At 37.8% G+C, this 6,000-nt stretch overlaps 1 protein-coding gene across 1 annotated transcript in view; it reads left to right on the top strand.

Annotated features, from left to right (window-relative positions):
• The first annotated feature begins 3,684 nt into the window (after positions 1-3,684).
• LOC137501285 (putative serine protease F56F10.1) overlaps positions 3,685-6,000 on the top strand; it is an 86,472-nt gene continuing 84,156 nt past the window's right edge. The window contains exon 1 of the mRNA XM_068228231.1: positions 3,685-3,747. The gene's annotated coding sequence lies outside the window, so the exon portion shown is untranslated. The remainder of the gene's footprint in view (positions 3,748-6,000) is intronic.

Below are 6,000 nucleotides of genomic sequence, written 5' to 3'. Positions count from 1 at the left end.
CAAATTTTTCTCAAGTAATCCAGTAATTTCAATCTCAAGGTACAGATGAATGTTCGAGAAGGCCTTAGGTCTAAAGAACAAGTCTTCGACGAAATATCTAAATAATGTCCGATTCGTGATTATACCAGCTCATTCGTTGATGTAATTTTTACTCTCATGTGATAACTCAATCTTGCTGTAACTCAATAAATTTGTTAATAGGAGAGTAAAACGGTTGATCGACACTCGTCGACATGTACATAGTGTAGATATTTTCTTCTTAGTACTCACAGTCTTCTTACCAACTTCCGTAGTTAGCTGTAGAAGTAGTGATTTATTTAGTATTTAGAGGGTTATTTTTTTTATGTGTTCTATTCTGAAACATGTGACACTGATATTATCGATTGATAGTGGACAGGATCTCCACATGGATGGTATTATCCCCATTTATTTACGTTTGCAAGCCCGAGAGGCGTTTTATTTAGTTTAATCATTGGTCAAATACTTAACGTTCAATGTAAATTCTCACGAAAGGAAATGTGAGACGACGTGAACAGGTATATCCGACGTCTCGGATTAACTTAGAGAAAACCAAGGCAAATTCAACTTTTCATTTTTGTTAAGATAACGACTGTAAATTTTATTATTTTGTCATAAGTGTTAACTTTTTGAATCTTGGTTATTTTCTTTATTAAATTCGTTCTTACAATTACTGCATTTTTTCCAGATTATCGATGAAGGCTTGGCCCAGACCTCATTTTTCTGAATGAAAATTTTCAATTCAACTTTAAACAAATAACTTAATAACTTTGAAGACGATAAAAAAAATTTTTACAATGTAAATACTCTGTTAGAATGTCAGGGAAACAACTACCGTGTACCATCCCATTTGTGTGTGTGCCTAGGTTTGTTACCTCAAGAGCCAGATTAAATTCCTTAACGTAACGATCATAATCATAATCATAGCTTTCAGGATGGCCAATACTGCTTTAAATTGAATAAAAGTATCATATTTGTTTTCTACTTGGAACGCACTCATTTGATGAACCCTATGATAATCCTGCCACATTCATTTATTTTATAAGCCTACAGCCACCGAACTGAGCACCCCTGGGGTGTCTCGTGTTCGATGACTGACTAGGACGGGCACAATATTAATCAATGAGATACCTCAATAGTTGTTGCAATCCTTCCTTTTCCCTTGCTTATAGATAGGTGCAATTACTGCTTTTGTCCAATCTGAAAGTACCATACCAACACTCCGTGCTAATATTATTCTATGAAGCTATTTCATCCCTGCCTTCCCACTATACTTCACTATTTCAGGTCTAATTTCATCTATTCCTGCAGCTTTATGACAATGGAGTTTATATACCACCTTTTTCACTTCCTCAAGCGTAATTTCACCAACATTGTTTTCCTCCCCCTCATGAGCTCGGTTGTTCGAAACTCTGATCTTCAAATATTTATTAAAGACAGTGTGTGGTTCTGAAAGTAATCTATTCCCGCAGCAAATGTGTAACGTAAATGTCTTCACGATCTGGTCGAAAACGCCTCTCCTAGAAAAATTTAGCGAAAATTGAGATGTGTACAGTCTCTCAAAAGATAATGAGTTCATGATAGTGTATAGGTTCGTCGCAAGTACAGTCTCTTCAGAAACAAGTGAAGCTATACATATAATGTTTATTGTTGGTAACCATAGGGTTTGTATCTACACGAGACGCGAATTAAATGTTGATAACAATTAAAATTATCTGATAAAATGTTAAGGCGAGGTAATTACAATATTGTTGCGACATTAGGAAATTAGAAGCCTTTGAGATAAAGGGCTGGCGCCTTTCGTAGAAACTAAGCTGGTTACAGAATGTGATCAATACAGATGCACTAGACAGAGTTAGGGAGAAAAGATAGTTGATCAACCATATTCAGAGAAGGGGCTCCTCTTGATTGGGGCACAGACAGCGGCGTGGCGAACTTATGATCGATATCATCCAATAAACGCAAAACCACAGCTTAGGAGAGGCTGATGCTGAGGACTGTCAGTCATCGCTTCCCGCCAGCCGGGTAGTACGAGAGCAAATTAGTGACTGCCTGATAGGTTATAATGCTCTTTAAAATTACTCACCCCTAATTTCCCTGCATGAAGAGGTTACTCATGAAGCAGATCATGTTTCTCTGCATTCCAATATCGGCTGTACTCATAAGTAAAACCACTATTCGTCTGAGAGGATAATAAGAAAGAAATGAAAATCCACAGTCTGTTTCCAGTCATTCGCCCGGGTCAGAAATGGAATGAATGAAGCCCCATCTAGCGGCGAGGACAGGAATTATGCCAGCTACCGAAGCCTGTCGCACTCCTCTGGGGCAATGATTAATGACCGACAGATGAAATGAAATGATATTGGGGAGTGTTGCTGGAATAAAAGATGACAGGGAAAACCTTAGTGCCCGAGGAAAAACCTGCCCCGCCTCCGTTTTGTCCAGCACAGATCTCACATGGAGTGACCGGTATTGAACCACGGAACCCAGCGGTGAGAGGCCGATGAGCTGCCGCCTGAGCCACGGAGGCTTCATTAAAAAAAAGACAGGTAGAAATTTGTTCGTCATGATTTCTATCCTATGTCCATTCACTAAATCTAATCCTATACACAGATTCACGTGGATTTTACGTTCTTCCACCACAGTTTTAAGTTGAGTCGTGACCAAAAAAATGGGATTTTCAGTTTTAACCTTAAACAGTCTCCCATTATTCCAAACCCCGCTGTCAGTTTTTCCCTAACGCCGTCTTTAAAGCTCTCAATTCCGGATTTAAAGGATAGCATTGCGCCGTATATAGAGCGAATCCACGCCCTTTCTCTCATGCTGTTACACAACATTATCTGCTGTGGGTGGTGGCAGTATGATATAATACCCACTGCATCTCCTGCCTGTCGTAGGAAGGGACTGAAAAGGGACTCAAGGGCTCTTAACTTTGGAGCATGGGTTGGTAACCACGGGGCCCTAAGCTGAGTCATGACACTGCTTCCACTTACTTGAACCAGGCTCCTCACTTTCATCTGCCCTACTACCTATGCAGGGGCATCACGAGCAGGAATCAGCTTCACCCCCACGCTTTAATATGTCCAAACTATCTCCGTTTATTTGTTGGTTCCATCATAATGTTGATTCCGCGTGGTCCTATGGGGCCCGTTCGTGAAGAATAAGAAGAAGAAGATGAATAATAATAATAATAATAATAATAATAATAATAATAACAATAATAATATGATGATGATGAAGAAATAAATATAATTAAATAGATCTTTACGCAAACGAAGCGTTAAATTCTTTGGACATATTTAAAGAATCTTGAAGAGTTATTTACGTGCTCCATTGTTGGACAAAACTGATTATAAATGAATGATAATTTTCTTTCCGTAATATGTTATGGAACAAGACTACCAGTTCGTTTTGACTATGTGATATTTTCTCCTACCTTGAACCAATATCGTGACCACGAAATAGCTGTAAGAATTTTAATACCTTATAACTTTGGAAAGTCGTGGTACTTATTGGGAGGATTTTAAAAACACATAAAAATTAGTCGAGAAGTGCACTTAGATATTTCCGTTAATGTATGTTGAGGTCACGATTATTGCATTTGAACATCAGTAAGCTAAACATTAAATATTGTAATAAAATCTATGGGTAGATGTTCGACGTGTATAAATATGCTAAGTGATGTGCTCTAGATCACACAGTCACCGACAACGCCTTCTGACAGCAGGGGTAAGTTGAAATATTCTATTCAGAAAATCTCTACACAATCACTGTGCTCAAAAATAGTGTCCACCAGTGTAGTCTATCTCATATTGAAGAAAAGTAAGAAAATAGTGAAATATTTTAAAAGTACATTTGTTCCAAAATGACATTTATTTACGCAGTAATTCAGTAGTTTCAAGACTCTTTACAGAAATAGCAGCAACTAAAAAAGTCTAAGATGCCAAACAAATAGGAATAAAATGCAGTCCATTTCATGTTAAAACATAATGCACAGCTAGGTGATGTAGTGACCTCTAATGGAATGGAGTGACAACGAGCAATGTTCATCTCTTTCAAACCTTTCTGTATTCTAAACTTGCTTTATGTTCTATTGCTTCCCTCCGAATCAGAGAACAAAATAATCAAATCCTGTACTTGGTTAATATTTATTTATCTACTCAATATATATACATAAAATAAAGATTTTTGTCTGTACATTGCTCAGAATTTGAAAGGAATAGTATTTTTGTATTGGTAGTGTCCACAGTAACAACGAAATGCACTTTTTAAACTTCCATCATGTCTGTCTGTCTGTCTGTCTGTCTGTCTGTCTGTCTGTCTGTCTGTCTGTCTGTCTGTCTGTCTGTCTGTCTGTCTGTCTTGAATCCATGACCTGGCCCAAGGGTTCAGTATGTATGTATGTATGTATGTATGTATGTATGTATGTATGTATGTATGTATGTATGTATGTATGTATGTATGTATGTATGTATGTATGTATTGAATCCTTGACTTATCATTCCATCGTTGGTCGGCTACAGCTGCTGCAGTAGAGCAATATTGAACTCTTGAATCCATTAACTGCACAAAAAAATGTTTATATAAATCCTTGATGAAAAAAATTATTAAATGTTTCAAACGCAGTCACATTGCATGGCGTTATTTTTATCGATTACAATATCGAAGAATTTTCTTAGGAGAAAAGTAGAAACCTCACAGATTAGTGGACGGCGAAACTAAAAATGTGAAAAGAAAACCTGAAAATCGGGCACCTATTGATCCAAACGATAACTGAGAATTAATCCAGACGATCCGTGGAAAATCTGACCTTCAACGAGTAGAATGCCGGATTTACCCTTAACTAAGGTTATCCACCAGTCAAATAGCCTGTAGGATATGGGCACACCCGCCGAATGGACCCTTAATCGAACCCAATCGACTATCAGTTGCTTTGGATAGGTTGCGTGATATTATTGGAAAGCATGGTGTTCACTACACGTTAACAGCAGCATTCGCAATTGAAAAACAAAATTCTACCATGTGTTGTCATTTCATGACACCCTTCAATTATAAAATAATCCCAATGCTGAAACGCACATCACCCAAACAGCTGTTCAGAAGGAACCAACAACAACACAATCCGAGAGGATCTTACGTTACGTCGTTCTGAAGGAACAAAACTGCGACAGCTGTTCAGAAGGAACCAACAACAACACGATCCGAGAGGATCTTACGTTACGTCGTTCTGAAGGAACAAAACTTCGAAATGCAGGAAACACTTATTCACCACGCATTTAGAAAAAATGCCAAACACTAAAGTTAAATAAAAAGTGGTAAATCACTTGAAAAATATTACTATAAAACCAACTTTCAGGTTATAAATGGTTACGTTACGCTTAATAAAATTACAAGTGAACATGGTAAAATAAAATGAAACACAGAATTCCTTCCTTTATAAAAATGACTACCATCACAGATCCATCTACTTATTGTTTGTCCCAACACACTACCTACAAAGTTATCAATTGACCACACTCAACTACGTATAAAAATGACAGAATGACAAAAATTGAAAATAAAATATATTACCGGCTGACGAATAGAACCCGCATTCGTAACTCAAGTCTCACCTATTACTAAGTGTCAACACGCGCACTAGCAAAGCACTCGGACGTCGGAACGACAAAACAATGAAGTTCTTAAAATAAAATACTGAAGTTCATTGAACTCAAACACGCATGGCGAACTGCAGTAAATATACTTAGCTAACACTCTTCGCATTGCATACACTACTGCAGACACTACCATCGCTCAAGTCACTTCGCAAAAGCATCTAATCTAAGACTTGAGTATATACAACTGACATCCCAGACCTATCGTCGGGCCTACCTAATGTCTGCACACCCTAACACTAACCCCTATGTACACACACACACACACACACACACACACATTCCTAAAACTATCGTTGAGCGTGAACTAGGACATCTCGTCATCAAT

The sequence above is a fragment of the Anabrus simplex genome, chromosome 6 (genome assembly GCF_040414725.1).
Source record: "Anabrus simplex isolate iqAnaSimp1 chromosome 6, ASM4041472v1, whole genome shotgun sequence".
In the NCBI taxonomy this organism is placed as follows: domain Eukaryota; kingdom Metazoa; phylum Arthropoda; class Insecta; order Orthoptera; family Tettigoniidae; genus Anabrus; species Anabrus simplex.
The sequence above is the reverse complement of the archived record's forward strand: the minus strand, read 5'-3'. Positions and strand labels throughout refer to the sequence as shown.